At 29.5% G+C, this 21,492-nt stretch overlaps 1 protein-coding gene across 1 annotated transcript in view; it reads right to left on the reverse strand.

Annotated features, from left to right (window-relative positions):
• The window catches only part of LOC129910877 (uncharacterized), a 244,216-nt gene that overhangs the window by 59,293 nt on the left and 163,431 nt on the right, over positions 1–21,492 (reverse strand). The window lies entirely within an intron of this gene.

Genomic DNA, 21,492 nt, shown 5'->3' on the forward strand with positions numbered 1-21,492 from the left:
CTACATTTCATGGCTAAGGTTCTTAAAACCATTATATTTTAATCATAAATTTTAGATCTGAATAAATCAGGTTCGGGTGTCAGCTCTTTTGTTTGCTTTATTTTCAAGACGTTGAATCACAAACTAGTTTTTTGTTAATTCATTATAACTTTGAAGATACTTTTAAAGATTTTATAATAAAACTTTGAGACATAGTAACTACTACTTGGATTTATTATACTATCCTGAAAGAGAAAATATGAAAAAGAAACGTTTAATATTAAATTCTTTAACAAATTTGGTGACTTTTCTTATATATAAATAAATTCTTTTATTGTGGGCTTAAAGTCAATTTTATTCAATTTTTATATATTATATTTTTTGGCGCAACGTTTCAGGGATGGTTATCCCCTTCATCAGGCCTTTAAATAAAAATATTTTAAATAATTAATAAAATATTTATAAATTACAAAGTTGGAAAACTTACAAAATATAAACAATATTTGATGAAAACAAAATTATTTATGATTTTTACAAAATAAGCAAAATATTTAAAATGAAAACAAACTCAAAATTTAGTAGTAAAAAATACATAAGTAAGGTAATTTAACTTTTAGCTAAATGACTATATATAATACTAAGACCATCGCAGTCCGATCTTCTGTTGACAACATTTTCGTTCTTTTGAATGTGCAGCATTTCTAATAGCATACGTTTAGAATAATGATTTTCTTGTTGTAAGATTTTTACATTATCAAAATCTGGTCTGTGGTCTTCCTCTAAACAATGCATAGCTAGCGCCGTTTTTTGTGAGTTACCGGTTCTCACATCTGATTTGTGTCCGGATATCCTGTTTTTTAGTTTTTGTTTCGATGTTCCAATATAAACTTTTGAACAAGTATTATTTCCACCTAAACAAGTAATCTGGTATACCACGTCCGATTTGTCTTCTTTTTTAGTTTCGTCTTTTAGTTTGGTAAACACATTTGTTTTTAGTGTATTGGAAGATTTGAAAGCTATTTTTATCCTTTCCTTATCTCTTATTGGAGCATTTGTTAGTCTTTCCGAAAGTTGTGGAACATATATAGAACTTCTATATATTCTTTGTTGACCACCATCAACATTTCCAGGTGTTGTTCTTCCATTATTATAATTTGCAATCAAAGATTTAGTAATTTGTATTGGAAATGAATTTGCCGAAAGTGTTTCTGAGATAATTTTTATGTTTTTTTGAATAAAAGAAGAGTCACTATTATCCAAAACTCTATTTATAAAATTTTTAGCCGTGTTAATTATAATTTGCTTTGGGTTTTTTGAATTGAAATTTATAAGCCTTCCGGACGATGTTGGTTTTTTATACCAATCAAAAATGAAATGATTTTGATTTTTAATGACCAAAACATCTAAATATGGTAGTTTTCCATTTTCTTCAATTTCAACAGTAAACTGGATGTTTTGATGATAAGAGTTTAAAGCGTGTAGTGTTGAATTTACATTGTTTATTTTGAGTATAGCAAATAGGTCATCAACATATTTTACAACAAATTTTGGTTTATCAGAAAGGTTTTTAATAACTTCTTCTAATAGATCTTCCATGATAATGTCTGCCAATATTGGTGATAAAGGACTCCCCATGGGAACACCTTGTTTTTGCTTATAAATTTGGTTGTTAAATTTTAAATAGTTATTATCCACGATGCAGAAACTTAAAATTTTAAGAAAGTTATCTTTTTCTATATTTGTATGTTCTTGAATATTGTTCCATTTTTTCTCTACAAACTCTAACGCCATTTGAACAGGAATATTAGTGAAAAGTGACTTGACGTCAAAAGATACCAAAACATCATTTTCTTCTAAATTGATGACACCCTTAACTAACTACATACACTGCAAATAGTCCAAGAATCTACGGACTACCAAAAATTCATAAAGATGGAATTCCATTAAGACCGATTTGCGCATCAATCAGTGTTCCTTGTTATGAATTATCAAAGTTCTTAGTTAAAATATTATCAAATTTAACAAAAAATTCTAAATTTAATGTTAAAAATTCGAAAGATTTCATCGACAAAATTAAGGGTGTCATCAATTTAGAAGAAAATGATGTTTTGGTATCTTTTGACGTCAAGTCACTTTTCACTAATATTCCTGTTCAAATGGCGTTAGAGTTTGTAGAGAAAAAATGGAACAATATTCAAGAACATACAAATATAGAAAAAGATAACTTTCTTAAAATTTTAAGTTTCTGCATCGTGGATAATAACTATTTAAAATTTAACAACCAAATTTATAAGCAAAAACAAGGTGTTCCCATGGGGAGTCCTTTATCACCAATATTGGCAGACATTATCATGGAAGATCTATTAGAAGAAGTTATTAAAAACCTTTCTGATAAACCAAAATTTGTTGTAAAATATGTTGATGACCTATTTGCTATACTCAAAATAAACAATGTAAATTCAACACTACACGCTTTAAACTCTTATCATCAAAACATCCAGTTTACTGTTGAAATTGAAGAAAATGGAAAACTACCATATTTAGATGTTTTGGTCATTAAAAATCAAAATCATTTCATTTTTGATTGGTATAAAAAACCAACATCGTCCGGAAGGCTTATAAATTTCAATTCAAAACACCCAAAGCAAATTATAATTAACACGGCTAAAAATTTTATAAATAGAGTTTTGGATAATAGTGACTCTTCTTTTATTCAAAAAAACATAAAAATTATCTCAGAAACACTTTCGGCAAATTCATTTCCAATACAAATTACTAAATCTTTGATTGCAAATTATAATAATGGAAGAACAACACCTGGAAATGTTGATGGTGGTCAACAAAGAATATATAGAAGTTCTATATATGTTCCACAACTTTCGGAAAGACTAACAAATGCTCCAATAAGAGATAAGGAAAGGATAAAAATAGCTTTCAAATCTTCCAATACACTAAAAACAAATGTGTTTACCAAACTAAAAGACGAAACTAAAAAAGAAGACAAATCGGACGTGGTATACCAGATTACTTGTTTAGGTGGAAATAATACTTGTTCAAAAGTTTATATTGGAACATCGAAACAAAAACTAAAAAACAGGATATCCGGACACAAATCAGATGTGAGAACCGGTAACTCACAAAAAACGGCGCTAGCTATGCATTGTTTAGAGGAAGACCACAGACCAGATTTTGATAATGTAAAAATCTTACAACAAGAAAATCATTATTCTAAACGTATGCTATTAGAAATGCTGCACATTCAAAAGAACGAAAATGTTGTCAACAGAAGATCGGACTGCGATGGTCTTAGTATTATATATAGTCATTTAGCTAAAAGTTAAATTACCTTACTTATGTATTTTTTACTACTAAATTTTGAGTTTGTTTTCATTTTAAATATTTTGCTTATTTTGTAAAAATCATAAATAATTTTGTTTTCATCAAATATTGTTTATATTTTGTAAGTTTTCCAACTTTGTAATTTATAAATATTTTATTAATTATTTAAAATATTTTTATTTAAAGGCCTGATGAAGGGGATAACCATCCCTGAAACGTTGCGCCAAAAAATATAATATATAAAAATTGAATAAAATTGACTTTAAGCCCACAATAAAAGAATTTGTTTAATATTAAAGTTGAATAAGCATTGTCTTCAGCACTTATTTTAAGAATATCATATTGTATATATTATTCACTTTCTACTATACCTAAATAAATGAAATGAAATGAAATGAAATGATGTTCTACTGATGAAAAACATTGTTAGAGACTTCTGCACACATACATTCATATATCCTTATTCCGTACCTTTTTTAAAAAGTATTTATTTTTTTTTTATTTTTTGAAAGGACGTTGATATTAAGCCTTCCAAGTCTGAATCCAACAAAAAACATAAATGAGCAACATAATTCAACCCTTTATTTTACCCATTATCGTGTTTGTACACCAACTCAGCACCATACCTTCTTTTAATGATTGTGCCAACTTTAAAAAGTTTTAAAGTCATGTTATTCCCTGCTCCGTGTAAAAATTAAATTTCCAGTTCAATGAACTGAGATCAATTGTAATTTTTTCAATTCAGTTTTATTTTTTTTTTTTACTTATAAGATGTTATTAACACTTGAATGTTTTTAAACTTGCTGAGCTGTATGACAACATTAGTTTAGTGGTAATTGTAACATTTATTGAAACTAGAAGGGTTGAAATGAAACCGTAACAAATATCAAACATTTCTTCTTTACTTTTTGTAGCACACACTACACTACCATGTGTTTTGGTTTGCTTAAAAAACAAAACTTATGTCATTTTACGTTGAATACTAAATACAATTTCGATAACAATAACTCGGAAGACAAAGTAGAAAATAAGAGGGACGGGAACTAAACTTAACTAATTTGGAAAAATGCCTGTCTGTAAGTTTGGATATTTTTTCCATCAAGAACCACTAAGAAAATTAGGTTACCTATTGTCTTTCACGCAATACTGCAGTTCTACAAATTAATAAGATAATATTCTCAAACGAAATGATAATATGTAACCCATTTTATCCCTTTTTACCTTTTTTTAAATTATTTCATTTTCTGTTGGTAAAAGAGTGAAGGTGTCTTCTGTATTATTATTAGGAAAAATTTGATATTATAATTAATTAAAGGTATTTTTAGAAATAATTTTTCGAAAATCGTAGGAGCCGTTTTTTTAAAAAATAATTTTTTATATATACAAAATTTCTAACATTTTTCAAAAAAATAGTTGGTATGTCATTTTGAAGAAATAATTAATTTACACATAAAAACTAAATTTCAAAATTTTTCATTAATCCGTTTTCAAAAAATTGATTTTAAAAAAAAAAATTTTGAAATATTTTTTAAAAATCCCAAAACGCGTTTTTTGCAAATTTTATAAAATTTTAAAATTACCTTTACTTAAACACTTTTGTATGAAAATTTTCATTAAAATCGGGTTAATGTTGTGCGAGATATTCAGAAACGAAAAAAAAGTGTTCTATGACAGGTACCGCGTTAATAACGGTACAAAAAATATTTTTTTTTTTTTTTAAAGTTGGCTCTTATTTGTAATACTACAAACAAAAATTTTAATCAAAATCGTTAGAGCCGTTTTTGAAAAAAAAATTACTTTTCTATTTCCGTTATATGGCAGGTACCGTTAGTTTTGGTCATAAAAAAAAATTTCAATTTTCCCTCTAGGGAATCACCAAACACTGCTAACTACCAAGTTTGAAGAAAATCACTTCACTTCTTAAGGCTGCAGCTGCAGATAGAGACAGACACACAGACAGACAGAATTGCCGGACTGACTTTTTTGGCATTCTCCATCATCGTAATGTCATGTAAAATTGTTATCTCGAGATCGATTTTTTTTACGAATCCTAAACTTGCCCTATAGTACCTATATCGCAAGTAAAAACGAACTTTTGCGCTGTCTATCTTTTCAAGAAGTAACTGGAAGGACGTCAAAACCTAGACATTTAATGTTCCAAATTTTAGGTTGAATATTTTTTGGGATCACGATGGAACAGTCAGTTTTAAGAAAGCTTGACGACAATTCACAGCATTTGTAACTCGCAAAGATTTGAACTAAAACTAATTTAAGTATTTTATTACTTTGAAGAATTCCAAAAGCAACCTTATATGTATATCAAATATAAGAAAATAAGAGTAAATCTATTATCTGTTTTAATATTTACAACTCAAGCCAAAATGACAAAAACTTTGGCTTTGTTGTCTATTACTTCTTTATGCGCTATGCTCCTTTTTTATAATTCCATAAATTACCTGCAAAATTGACCCAAAAAAATGATTGCCCAATTTTGAATACCCTTATTCCCCCTACCACCATGTCGGTGCCTATACAATAATTGACAGCTATCAATCAATAGAAATTGATGTTGACATCTTACTCAAAGACATCTACATTAGAGAGCAAAATTCAATTGAATCCGCTTAAATTTCACATTCAATATACCATAACAGTAAGGTACCATATCAAAAGAATATCCTTCTTCAATACTTTGCAAAAAAAAAAACACAAAACTGTCAAAAGAAGAATCATTGCACTCCATTACATAAAAAGTGCCTGCAAATTTTCAGCACAAAAAAAAACGTCCGATTCTTTTTAACAAATGTACGTTACTGCAATTTTGCACTTAGATACAAAGCTATAGAGTAGTTCACACAATGTCCTTCAATACATTTTTGTAAAGACACCTTTTTTTTTGTTGTTCGGATCCTATTACAGGGTTCAATAAAAATATTTTGCTTACTTCTGTCGGAGATGTTACAATAGAGATTACAGTATACTGTATGTGTGTTTATTATTGTAGGTACATATAGATATGTATTGATTGCTTAAAGAGAAACTACTCATCAAATGTTTACGTGCCGTAAAAAGTACACACTCTATACAGAGTTATTGTTAATTGAATTTATTTGAAAAGGGCTCTGTTTTTTTTCTTCTATTTGGTACCTAACTCAACTACCTTTATATGCATTCTTCTTTTTGTTGGTGGGAGTCTTAAATTGATATATTTGAAAATGTATTACACACACCTTTTTGGAAGAGGTAGAGAAATGGATGAAACGTGTGTTTGTTTCGCCTTTTTTGATTATTTAGAGATATAAAAGGTTATGCAATTGAAAAACAGATCCGGAAGTATTAACTGATATAACATATATGATTACAGGATCATAACAAACATCTTTATTAATGAACATTATGAATAGTTTATTTGGGTATCAGAAGAAATAAATAACATGATATAACTTCGTTTATAAAAAAAGATGTCAAAATATAGTTTGAAATTAAATCCAAATAAATCAGGTTCGGATGTCAGCTCTTTTGTTTAAAAAGAGACTTTTTTAATTTGAATAGTAGAAGAGCTTTACTTTCAAGATTATTTGTCACAACCTTATTTTTGTTAAATAATTATAATTTTGAAGCCTAATTCTTAACAAACAAGATATTTTAGATGGCAAAAAAGAAAAGTCTGCGAGCGCAAGATATTTTAATAGGTATTTTACAGAACTTAATAAAAACTTTGAGACAATGTACCTTCTACAAGGGTTTAGTTTTCTGTTTAAAACTAAGACCAAGAAATAATATTGAGTTTTGAAAAAAGACAACAAATTGTAACAAAAGTATTCACATGTTCCTATTCATTTCCGATGCCATTTTAAATTTGTTAAATTATTAAAGCGTTATTACATTGTGATATTTAAAAGGCAAATATTACAAAAAAAAAAGAGTTCCAAAGTGTCATCGAAATCATCTTTTGTTACGTCCATGTGATATTTATGGCACAAAATCGCCAAGAAATTTATCGATCTCAATTGCATGTGACTTTTGTAATCATTTTTTTTTTCCCATATTTTGGAGAGTGGTTGAAAAGTGGCTAAAACTAGTTATGTGAAACATTAAAAGAAGACATTTTTCGCCAACTATTATCAACCATTCCTGGTTGCGTGGCAATACCCCGTATTTTGGGGATGAACCTGACTTGGGGGGTTGAAGTAATCCTGCCAACCAAATGTTTTTCACTATACAATTTTAAATGATTCTTGTAAGTTAATTATTTAGAAAAAAACTAAAAAACTAAAGGATATGATATGAGTTTTGAAATTGTTTTGGGGATCACCAGATATTTTAAACTGAAGTTGGATTATGAAACAAATATAAAATTATTAAATTAATAAAAAAAATTGAAATGTCCAAGTCCATGCGGCGCACAGTGGCCCGTTTTGACTTTTTTGCTTTTCAGAAATCATAAGTTCTAACCAATAAATTTATCGCCACAATTTTTTCTTGAAGGAAGGCTGTGAGTTCAAATATTCAAGAGTACGAAGTTTTAACTGAGGTAATACCTAAACATAACGGTATTTCAATCTAAAATCGTTTAAAATCAATAAAAAAAAAGGAATAAACCAATTCGAGTGAAACAGTGGGGAAAAAGTATTTTTCTTTTAATATAAGAAAAAAATTATAGTACAAGTAGTTATAGACAGTCCATCAAAGAATAATATTCATCAAAGTGAAATAAACAAGAGAAATGATTTTAAAAAATTTAAACAACAATCAAAAAAAGCTGTCCTTTCAAAAGAACATTCAAATAAAATGAACTCAAAATGAATTCGTTCCATACGAAATTTTTGATGACTTTCCTCATGATGGGCTGGGAAAAGCTTTTCTCTTGTGTACAAAAAGTAGAAATGCAATTAAATGGTAACGAAAATATTACGACAGATGAAAAAAATTTGCAAGAAAGTCTCATTTTGTAGACAGCCGAACTGTTTAGAAGCACTTAAATGCCGATTTAAGTGAAATGTCAAAAGTAACATGTGCGCATAAAAAGTTATTCAAGTTTTAATGTCGAAAATGTAGGTCTTTCTAATTCACTAAAACACAAACAATATAAAAAATTATTCCATCGATATTTATTTCATTTAATTATTTTTTAAAATGCAATTATATATTTAAAAAAAAAATAACACTAACAGTCATGACAATTCAATTCTTGCACAACAAATAACACTTTTAAATAATTTTGCAACTGCAAACTGCAACTGCCTTAAGATCAAAACAAAGGGTCGTCGAATGCTCTATCCATACATCACGTCTTCGACATCACGCTGTTTTTATTTGATCACAAAGTTGTAATATATTTTTTTAACAATTACAAAAAGAAATCGAATTAAATGTGCGAAGGATTGACAATAGTTGGCCCTTTGTTGTTTCAAAATCGACCTTAGAAAACATGCTGTGTATTTATGTTTCGAAAAATTATTAAAAAAGGATTTACAACAAAAGAAACATTAAATTCATTGCAAGCTGTTAATTTAACCCCACGTTGAGAAGGGCGATGATGGTTCTACAACTGTTACACCTTATAAAAAGAGTTTTCAATTTAAATGAGGATTCAATATGCCTTCTGAAGTAACTGACATTTTTATTTGAGATGACAAAATTATAGGTGCTTATGAAATACCTATGAAAAACGCCTTGACCAATGGTCATTTTTAAAAATCTAGCTAATATTAAAGGGACACCATTAATAGTCTAATATTCCGGTAGCTATGATGAGGATAAGGAAATCAGAACGAGGTGCTATTTTTAAATACATAAAAGGGGGAAAGGAACCAATACAAAAAATAAAAGGGACATTTTTAGTTACTTCACATCAATCAATTGAAACAAAGCAAATATTAGAATTGATAAAAAAAAAAACAAAATTTAGTTTTTGTGGCTTTTACCAAATTTGTATTTTCAAAATGATAAAATAATTTTCAATTCACGTATTATTTCGTTTCTCAAAATACAGCAGGTCATTATTTTGGTGTGGTCCTTCCTTCGACATATCATTTAGTCATGTAGTCCGCCGAGGCACATTAAAAATTCATGTTTTACAACTTTGTTACAAAACACTGTCATGCCTCATTCCTCATGCTTTGAAATTTTTCCGACCTTCATTTAAAAGGATATTAAACAACAATAACTGTCGATCTTCTTGTATTTTAAAACACTCGATTGTATAAGGCAAAACCCGCGGGAAAGATGAAAGAGCGCATCATAAACAGAATGCAACTAAGTTCAAAAGAATAATAAGTATAGTTGGAAAAAAGGCTGAAGGTAAATAAAATTATTTTAATTTTTCAACCAATAATTCTATATTTCAAGGTTATTTTGTTAAACGAAGGCACAAAATTAGTTTGGAAACCAATTTGTTTTTCGACCTTCAGTATATATTTTAAAGAACATTAACTGTTGCAATGAAATGATTTATGACGATATCGACGGACGTAGCAAATCTGTTCTTTAAACTTAAAGCAGAAGATATTTGTTTTTAATTTTAATCAAAATATTGTCAAAAGGTAATGAAAACATTAAAAGCAGGTAAATTTGGATGGGACTTGTTATAAAGGCAATTTTAAGTTTTGCTCTCAATTAAACAACGTTTATTAAATTACAGGATGATTTCCATTGGATGTGCAAAATACTATTGCAATATCTATACAGGGTGTCCCAAAAGTAATGGTCCGAACAAAATATACTGAAATACCAACTAAAGGCCCTTAGAATTTGATAACTTGTTCATTTTAAATCCAGTTTTCGATTAAATGCAGTTTTCGATTAAATACAGTTTTCGATTAAATGCAGTTTTTATAAAATTTTCTAAAAACCCATTCATTAAACTATAGTGTTTTGTTTCCCCTGTCTTTAAAAGTGCATTTTTGGATTTAACAACCCTTTGATTTAAACATTGAGAACAATTTATTTATCAAAACATTTTTTAGCCTGTACGCCAATTAGATACAAATTAATTAACAGTTCGAAGTTTTAATAAACCTCAATTTCCAACTTTTGTTTTAGAACAGCACCCTTGACAAAAAATTAATATGGTTTGACAATGGTTTATTATTTTAAAAACTTGCCCTGTTATTTTAGTTTTCAGAAAAGTAACGAAAGTAACAAAAAATATTGCAATTTGAATTCAACGAAGCAGCGTAAACAAAATACTTGAATTACTGTTTTTTAGAAATTTCACAAAATCTTTGTTTTTTGTTGAGTTAAAAGTTTTAAAAATCTTAATGTCATCATCGTATTTATTAAAAAAAAAAAGAGTTTATAAAATAAATAATAGGACACCTAAATAATTTCGTAGTGGAACACCAGAGTTGATCTGATTGCTCATTTGAGTATACGTTCTGTAAATGACGAGATCCGTATAAAATTTTGACATTAAATCCTAAAGCCTTTAGTTTATGGTCTTATGTCTAAACAAAGTTTTGTAGCACAGTTTAGCCTCACGTGCACGTCACAACACAATTTACTTGTTTCTGATTTTAAAAGGAATCAAGGCAAAAAGAATCAAAATGAAAAGAATTTGGAATAGTTGACTTATTTTGGACGAAACTAGTCCTTAAAGGGCCCAACCCATAGAATCCGTTGCGTCCGTTCCGTCGAAGTTTTCAACTGACAGCTCGATAAAATACACACGTTCTTATGGGAAGCGACCCATAAGCGACGGATCGGACGGAGACGGACGGATTCGACGGAAGAAGTAGCTCAACTTTCTACTTTTTCATCCGTCGTATTTTTTGACATTGGTTGTCAACAATAGATTAGTTCGATTTTCTGTGTCTGAGTGCACACCGGGGAATTTCAGAACTAAGAACTGAGTTCATTTCTTCTCCAATTTTATGAATTGTGAACTTTAATTGTATATTTGTGAAGAAAATGTAATAAAAGTAACATTTAATGATATATCTAATAAATTATATCAATTAAATACTCAAATTCTGTTGTAGAGTTCAATTTTACTATGCCAAAGTCATACCTACAACTCATAATTTGTTAAAAAAAAATTGTTTTTAACTGAAGAGCAAGTACCTACAGGAAATCTAGTCGTGCATTTTATTTTATTAAAAAAAAAGAACAACAATAATAGTTAAAAATTTCTTGCATCAGAACTTCCTTAGAGCACATTCAGCGATAAAATATCGAACACACCTTGGAATTTGAAGTGAGCTGTCAAAAAGCAATCCGTCATACGACGTATTCAATGGGTCACCCCTCCCTTCAAGCAAACAGGTCCGACCTCGGTCCGAATCCGCTCCGCCTGAGGAGGAGCTGAGTCCGACTTCGGATCAGAAACTGGTCCGAAGGCGGCTCAAATTAGTATGGAAATTATAATCACCGCGAAGTCGATTGCATATGTATTGGTGTGGTGAAAATCTCCATTCCGAGAAAACGGAGCCGAAGGCGGACCTGAGTCGGAGCAGCGAAAACCTACCAGAAAGAGGAATAAGAAAGGGATGACATTTCGCATTTGCGACCAAAAAAAGAACAAGATTTATTTTTTTTTTCACTGAAACTGTTTTATTTTTTATTTTATTTTGGCAAACGAAATTTTCACAATAAATACAATATAAAATACAATACATTTTTCTTCATTTTATTTCATTTGATGCTGCTGCTGTTGTTGGTGTTTTTTTAGATACCCAATCGCATGTTTCACCTTCTAGATTTTTCTTCATCATTAGAGATTACATCTACAACACAAGAAGAAACAACATTTTAACCCAAACACTTTGAGTGATATATAAAACATACCTTTCTTGTTTTCCATATTGTTTATAATTTAATAAAATTGTTTATAATTAATAAACTAACATTATACAAACAACGACACGAGACACGACGCGACCAAACACTTCAACAAAAAATAACAAAATGACGCTTTGGCTCTTGTTGGCCTTGTCTTTCTTTTCCTTTTCTCATTTTTCACCACGATTCTCGTTCGACTTTGTGTTCATACACAAAAAGTTGCAAGTGTGTGAGTGCAAGCCCGATTTTCGCGGTCTGAGGTCGGAGTTTCTTTGTTGAACTCAGTTTTCTTGCTTGAAGGGCTTTCTGTCCCAAACTTCAACTTCAACGGATGGATTGACGGAACGGACGCAACGGATTCTATGGGTTGGGGCCTTTAGCTTCAAAAGGCCTTGTACGCAGATAGAGTATGAAAAACTTTAACAAAAATACATCAACAAAATCATAAACAAAGATTTTAATGCGCAGAACATTTTTTGTCTATAGAGATTTTATATTTAATCAGAGAAAAATAAATAAACTTCAATTGATATCAAATTTCATTCTAGAAATGGCCGAAAAAACTTGAAAAATGGCTGAAAAAAGTAAACTTATTTTCGTTTTTAACGTTTTTAGTAGTGATGCCGCCGAATAATTGGCGAATATGGCCGAATACTCCCTCAAACTTCCGCAACATCAATTACCTAATATTCGCAAACAAAAAAAAAAAACGCCTCCATCATACATATCTACAAAATCAAACAAGACCACTTTAAATATTTGTTATTAGTCAATTTTAAATAACAATTATATCTTAAACAACAAAACTAATTTTTTTTCGTGATTTTAAAAATTATTTGATTGTGAAAGTTTTATTTTTGGAAAGGACGCCGCATAAAATCCGATCCCGTTTTCGAAAATTGATTTTTCAATTATTTTATTTTACTCCAAAATTATTGTTTCAAAATTTTATTTTTGATTTATTTTAAAACTGTTGATAATGAATAAGTTTTTGGGTTAAAAATCAGTTTGAAAAAAAAAAACGGTTCTATGTCAGTTACCATTTATATATTAGGTATTTGAGAAAAATCATTTTTCATCCAAAAGTAACTAACACTCAAATTTTTAGAAAATTAAATTTTTTCAAAATGGGTATAGGATAGGTAGCATTATGGCGGATTTAATTTAAGAAAAGATTTTAATAGGAAGGAAGGAATACTAAGGTTGAAGTACTTAAACAGGAGTTCAGAGTTCTTAAGCTTTTCTGATATTTTTCCTTGAAGGATTTAAGTTTATATTATGTAGATAAAAGGTGCAAATTGATATAATCAAGGGGCACGGTAGTGCCCAGCCAAGTTCTCTAGCAACTTTGGCACTACACCCTTATTTACAGGAAACAACTCAGGCCATTTTCGACCCCCCTCTAACTTCCACACCAAAGATGCTAGAAATTTCAAACTCACTACATTTGTTGAGCTCGTAAAAACCAAACTCCTCACAAAATTTCAGCCTCCTACGATGAGTAGTTTCTGAGATATAGGGCTTCAAAAATCGCAAAAACCGTAACTGACTCACTGACTCACTGACAGATCATCAAAATTATGGAGAACTTCCCGATATCGTAGAAACTTGAAATTTTACACGGTGATAGGACTTGTGGTGTATACAAAGGAAAAAATCGAAAATTTGAGATTTTCAATTCAGGGGGCGTGGCATCCGCCCATTTCCGCTGAATTTTCATCATATATTATAGAGCACTTCTGATTATCGTAGAATCTTGAAATTTGGTAGAATAGTAGAGCTGGTAGTTCATACAAAGGAAAAAATTTTAAACTTGAGAATTTCAGCCAGGGGGCGTGGCAACCGCCCATTTCCGCTGAGTTTTCATAAATTATTATAGAGCACTTCTGATTGTCGTAGAATCTTGAAATTTGGTAGAATGGTAGAGCTGGTAGTTTATACAAAGGAAAAAATTTTAAATTTGAGAATTTCAGGCAGGGGGCGTGGCAACCACCCATTTTCACTGAATTTTCATCAAATATAGAGATTTTATATTCTACAGCCATACCTTTCAAAAAGTAGTGAAATCACAACAAAAACATTGCTGTTAAAAAAAGAGCCAAGTTCTCCTATGTTGAAATTATGCTGGCACAAAAAGTACTGAGATGTAAAAGTGTACCAAGTTCTAAAGTTTGGGTTCAAATTCGTATCAATAAAATTTTGATTGTTTACTTGGCAATTTTTGAAATAACTTTAAAAATCGATAATTAAGAAAAATTGTCAAGAGAACAATCAAAATTTTATTGATACGAATTTGAACCCAAACTTTAGAACTTGGTACACTTTTACATCTCAGTACTTTTTGTGCCAGCATAATTTCAACATAGGAGAACTTGGCTCTTTTTTTAACAGTAATGTTTTTGTTGTGATAAATTTATAAATAATACCTGATAACGAAGGAATAAAGATTAAATAAAGAAATTTTGTATAACATACCTTTTTTAACAAATAAAGAATGAATTAAGAATAGTTATACCGAAAATGTATTATATTGTGCTTGTTTTTCCTCAATTTTAAAACTATAGTTTTAGAGGTTCTAATTGTTTGGTACGGCTCAAAGGTGCAATTTATCATTAGAGTTTGCGTTCCAAAGAAACTAGTATATAGTTATACATAAATGCACAGGGTTGATACTTAGCTCACTCCATTTCTTCTATAAAAGTTTATATAAGTTCCGCCTTTTTATGTACACTATGTATGTATGTAGATATTATCATTGAAATATCTATACCCTCCCTTGTTTTACCATTCACTTATTCTCCCCTCATTTAGCAAACGACTATATTTATTTATAAAAGGTATAGGTAAAGGGATGAAAGTACAATTAGCCCGCCCTTCTATGTATCAACAACTACTCTATATTTTCCAGTTGAATTGAAGGGTCACACTTGAAAATATCCCTAATAGTATTTACATAAATAATGTTGTAGGTATCATATTTGCAACTCATTCGTTTTGATGATCGGAGATTTGATTTATGTATCAAAGTAGAAAAAAAAGAATAGAACTTGTTTCAGACTACTTCAGCCATTATGATTTTTTTGTTTAAAAAAAAATAACGTAATTTCCAACTATACCTACATCCGTGTGATTGTATATCTAGATATCCAGGGGTTAAAATGGATAAATAAAGGTTCTTCTATGTGGACTTTATTGTACTTAGCTTATTCTACCTAGATTTACAGAGTTATGACAACGAAGACGTAAATGTGTTTATATCTGTTTCTAGCGATGCTACCCATTTTATTTGTTTATGCTGTCAAAAAAATGGCATGACGGGGTCCCATACGAATATAAATCATTAATTTCATCAATACACTCAACAACAAATACAAAAACTTCATAAATTTTTTTTTTTAAAGGAAAGTAGGTATTATGTCGATAAACACTTATTGTTCACACTCAAGAAATTATTATTGCTGAAATTTCATGCCCCTCCAACTATTTGTTATCAATGAAAATTATACCCGGTGATAACCATTATTCCAGTGCCTATAATAAATTATAGTGACTGTTTGGCCGGAAATGTTTATAAACTGGTCATCCCTTGTAAACAGTAGGGATTAATAACTATAGTGACTGACATCATTTTTCATTCCTTCTCATTTACCATTATGGATAGCTATACCTTTTATCATTGCAAAATAACCTTAGCTGTTTAACTAACAGTATATACCTACTTACTCGTATTTCACGGAATCGGGTCAAAATTCTGGCTTCAAAATTCTGCTTTTTTAACAAAAAACCTGCTTTTTTTCTATCCTGCTTTTCAAAATTCTGCCAGTATTATACTTATACCTTTTATCATTGCAAAATAACCTTAGCTGTTTAACTAACAGTATATACCTACTTACTCGTATTTCACGGAATCGGGTCAAAATTCTGGCTTCAAAATTCTGCTTTTTTAACAAAAAATCTGCTTTTTTTCTATCCTGCTTTTCAAAATTCTGCCAGTATTATACTTAAACAAAAAAATTCTGCCAGTTCTGCTTTTTTTTTTATAGGTAGCATATGCGCTGACTAAAGAAAAAGACACCTCATTAATGTAATTAAACATTGGTACCTACTTTCCTACATTATTTTGTTTAAGTTTCGAAAATATTTTTCAAAATGCATAGACTGACTTTCTTTCAAATAAATTCTATAACTTATTGGAACCGATGTTGTTTGATATAAAATATTCCTTTTCTTATTCAAATTTTTGAATATTCATCTTTATTTGATAAAAAATTCTGAATTATTTTCGGAAATGTTTAGTATTAAAAACCTTTTCTTAATATTTTCAAATTTATTCATTTATAAAACAAAAATTAATATCGATACCTTCCCGTAAGAATGTATTAAGCGACATTTTTTTTGAAATATACCATAAGTTGAGCGCTACGGTTTGGTACTATTTTGGTTGTTCTATCATGTATACAAATGAAACTAGAGAGAAAATAAAATTGTGTAGCCCATACATTTCCTCACAGAATAATTTTGTTCTTTGCGTTTCCTGAACAATTTTAGAAATGTCGCTTAATACATTCTTACGGGAAGGTATCGATATGCATTCAAAGAATAACAAATTACTAAGGTAAGTAATCAAATAAGCAGATAATTTTTCAAGAAGATGATTTTACAGAATTCTGCAAAAAATTAAAAAAGGGTTTGGAAAATGTTAAAAAATTATTTAAAAAAAAATAATTTTGGAGATTTAAACTATATAAAAAAAGTGTTTTCGTAGTTTTAAAAACAACACGATTAAAAATTCTGTCGTACAACCTTTGGAATTCGCGCAAAATTTTAAACGATTAAGTAAATTGCTAAAGCCATTTAGTAAGGGCTCAATTATAGCTATCAGTAAAATCCATCAGTAAAAATTCTGTTTTGCTATTTTGAATTAGATCTTAAATTAGAATCTTAAATTCTAATTTATGCAAAATATTGATGAAATAAATTAAAAACACATTTTCACTAACTTTTTGAAAAAGAAGCAATTCATTTGGTGTTTTATTTTAGTCACAAATTCATTTTATAAATTTTACTGATGAAATTTTATTTTACTGAACAGTAAAATTTATAAAATGGATTTGTGAATAAAATTTAACACCAAATGCATTGCTTCCTTTTGAAAAAATTAGTTAAAATAAGCTCCCAACTTAGTTCATCAATATTTTGGATTGCTCAAAATAAAAGTTTAAAGTATTCAAAATAGCCAAACAAAATTTTAACTGATGGATTTTACTGATAGCTAAGTTGCTAAATTAAAAACCCGTTTGCTTTTTGGCTTAGTAACTTACTAAAATGGCCTTAGCAATTTACTTTATCGTTTAAAATGTTGCGCCATTAGTTTTTAATATTTCGATTTTATTACACAGTTTTTTAATAATTTTTGTATTAATTTCAAATACCTACAAAAAATGCATTTGGTAGATAACCTTTTTTCTGATAAAAAATAAAAAATCTGAATTTGCCCAATTTTGAAGGCGCTTTGTGTTTTTTCGAAGTAAAATGTATGAATTGCAGACAAAATTTGATCGGCAATAAGATTTCACTTCACATAGTTTGTGAAAAAAATATTAAATTATCACCATTATTATATTTATGAGTAATCACTTTGTGTTTTGTTTCATTTTAAAGAAGTAAGACAGAAAATACTTAAAATTATAAAAAATAATAAAACTTTTTTAAATTTCTTGTAAAATTATTGATAGAATATATATGAATAAAAATAGTTTTTTTAATGAATACTTCAAAACTTTTACGTTCTAAGCAAATACGTGTTACACAGTCTTTCATTTTGTTTCATTTTTTTTAAGTTAAAGAAATATTGGTACGAATGTCAATTAAATCAGCGTATAAAACAAAGAAGAAGCATTGTTTTCTTTTGTTTTTTTTTAGAGTTTTGGTATGTCAACAGGTTAGAAGCAACAAATAGGCTAATATGAGATTTTGTATTGATAAAATGACGGCATTATTCTGGATGATCGTAAACTACTCTTTTTTATCGGGCGATATCCGGCTGAAATTTTTTTGTAGGCTAACAATACTATTCTCCAGTGAATTCCTTTTTTTTTTGTGGATATATTTAAATTTATGGTGTAAACTCTGGGTAATTTTGAGACGAAACATGACACTTATTTACCGTGTTTCAATAAAAATGATATTATTTTTACGTCTTTCGAGATTCAATTCTAAGTCCGTTCGATTTTTCTGTGCCATTCGATTACACTGGCCAACAAGGCTTTTGTTACAGAAACAAAATAAAACTTTTTTAAAGGGTTTTTGTGTGCTGAGCTCTAATCCGAATTCAAAAAAATTCAATTACATCAGTTTATGAAATATGCATTCCCGTCGAAAAATCAAAAATACCGTTTTTAAATAGTTTTTAAGTGATAATTTCTTAAACAACTAAGCTTATAAAATCCGTTTAAATCTTTTCTATACCTATACCTCTTTTTTTCGAGACGGTAAAGAACTATTCGAGATTTGCTATGAAACGCAAATGACCATAAACACCTCGAGAGAGCGTGCAACACCTCTCAATCGAATACTACCTATTCGTAAATATCTTTATTTACGGTTTGATTAAAAATCCATTTTGCAACGCGAAATCATTAAATATCCACCAAAACACATTTTGTACCTCTTCTTGCATAAAAAATCACTAATTATTTCCGCAGCATGAAATCGGTCGTGTGTCAGTCGCCGTTTCAGATATCAGTTAAGCCTCCTTCATTTTTTAAATTATAATACATTCTCTAACAACTAATGCAAGATATTTAAATGGAATAAAACGATTGTTTTATAAAAATAAAAACAGCATGCTTTCAAATGGTTTCCTTCAACCAAATAGATGCAAATAAATGTGGTTTGTTAATGATATAAAAGAAAAGAAAAACAATGCTGCTGGCATCCCGTGCTGATTATAATCAATACCAAAGTACCACATGCACGTGTTTACAGATTGTTGAATAGAGATGTCATTGTTTGTGGTGAAAGCTCCTTTTTTAAATTTAAAGGGATTGAGCTGGATTAGAATAAATACTTAGGTGTGTAAATGCGCCTTGAAGTACATCTCCGTATGGATATGAATGAGTGGTGGGGAATTTTTAGCAAACAAACCAATATTGACAACCTCTACCTACAATTAGGGAAGTTGAAATGCGATTTATTATTCGGTGTTCTGTGTGAATTTCTCAAAAAAACTTTCATTTCTTTTAATGCAAAATTTTTTTTCCTATTTCAAAAATGCGACAATGTTCACACAAATTTAAATCAAAAACGTAAAAACTTTTTTTTTTTTTTAAAGTAAGATTTTCCATATTGCTCATTAGAGTGACCGCAACTTTTATAGAAAAATTTTTCTGTCGAATTTTTTTTGGGGGGAACCCCATAAAGTGTTCAGCCTTTGCAGATTTTTAGAAAGCCAAAATTTAAGCTCCATTGGATAAGTCAAAAGAAACTTTCTATGTTATAGATTGAGGTAAGGTATCTGATCGAAATGCTTCTCGTATAATTTTAATAACAATAAAAGCACTAGGGCAGAATCCAATTGACTTTGTAGTTTCAAACTCAGTCTTATATACAAGAAGACAATATTCATGTGAAATACTGGAACAATGAGGAGTTTCACATGCTGTAAAAGTAATGGATCAAATCCATAGCTCTTTCATAAACTGTGATTTTGTCGTTTTGAAGAAGAACTTACTATTCATAAACATTAGCTCAATTGCCTCAATTCTCCTGTAAATTGGGCTAATTACATCAAGTGTTTGGTGCTTATTAATATTTTTTTTATTGATACCCTTGTTTTATATTTTAGAATCTATTTTCGGCCATTAATTTTGAAACCTCTTTTATCACCTTTCAAAAAGGAGGAGTTTTTCAAATCGTAGGTTATCTTTTTCCTTTTTTTCTTGAATGTAAGCCTGATTTTGAAATTTCAATTTTACTCTGACCTAATGCTTCTATTGTTATTAAAATTATACGAGAAGCATTTTGGTCAGATACCTTACATCAATCTATAACATAGAAAGTTTCTTTGTTAACAGAGTTTACACCTCAGCTCTTTTTTTAGGTCAGTACTGAAAATTTAAATTGAACACTAAAATTTTTTTTACGTAAGACTAAATAAATTTAGCATTTGAGTTGTGTGTAGAAACACTACCTTTAATTTAATATATAAATAGTAAAAATAGCTCCATCTGTTTGGGAGCTAGAGCTAATTTTCTTCGCAAAACAGTGAAAAACAGAGATTTTTGATACTTTGAGCGAGTGTCGGCAACATTTAGACTTATCCAATGGAGCTTAAATTTTGGCTATCTAAAATCTGCAAAAGCTGAACATTTTATGGGGTTCCCCCGACCGAATTTCGAAAATTGATTTCTTGCGGTCACTCTAATTGCTCATATATCAGGTATGTATAGGTACGATGAATTTAAGCCCTAAAGACCAGGGCTGGATTTATGGGAGGGCAGCTCGGGCTAAAGCCCCGTCACTGACTATATACATAGCTAAGTATTTTGAATTGAGGAATAAAAATGAACTTTATTTTTAAAGTAGAACAGCAATATCCTTGGAAATAAATAGGGAGAAAATTACATTTCAAACCAAAAAATTTTCAAACTTCTAAAAAGCTAGAAGAAAATTTGAGAACGTTTTAATTTATTTCTTGTCAATAATAATAATACGTATTTGTCAAATTACGTAAAATGAGACTGAATTTGTGTCATATGTATTTTAGCCAGAACTACGTGAAGCCAGAACTACGACCTCAAAATTTTTGAACCAAACTTGTCTAATTCGTTTGTCCACCCAAAATTTTCGCTTGTCCACCCTTCAAAAAAAATTTTAGAGCTAATTCTTTTTTTTTTTTATAGAAAGTCTGAAAAATGAAAAATCGTCTAAAACACTCAAGTTTTGAGATAGACGTATAAAACCAACTGCAATCGTTTGTCCACCTCGAGTTCTATATGCACACCAAATATTATTGTTTTTCCATCCCCCCGTTTAGGAGCAATTCAAAAAACAAATTTTACACTGAAAAATTGAAATTCCCCTAAAATTCCCAATCAAAAATTCAAACTGCTGTCGTTTCTCCATCTCGAGTTCTTTATGTATACCAAAAATCATCGTTTGTTCAACCTCTGTTTAGGAGATATTCCAAAAAGAATTTTTTTATAGCAACTCTCAAAAAAATACGCATACACCACAGTGTACCTAATGAAAATTACAAAGTCCCCAAAAATTTTTTCAAAAATTCTAACGGCAATCGTTTGTCCACCTAGAGAAATGGATTCAAACAAAAAATCATAGTTTGTCCACCCTACGTTTAGGAGATATTCAAAAAACAAAATTTGTACTGAAAAA

This window comes from Episyrphus balteatus, chromosome 2 (assembly GCF_945859705.1).
Source record: "Episyrphus balteatus chromosome 2, idEpiBalt1.1, whole genome shotgun sequence".
In the NCBI taxonomy this organism is placed as follows: Eukaryota; Metazoa; Arthropoda; class Insecta; order Diptera; family Syrphidae; genus Episyrphus; species Episyrphus balteatus.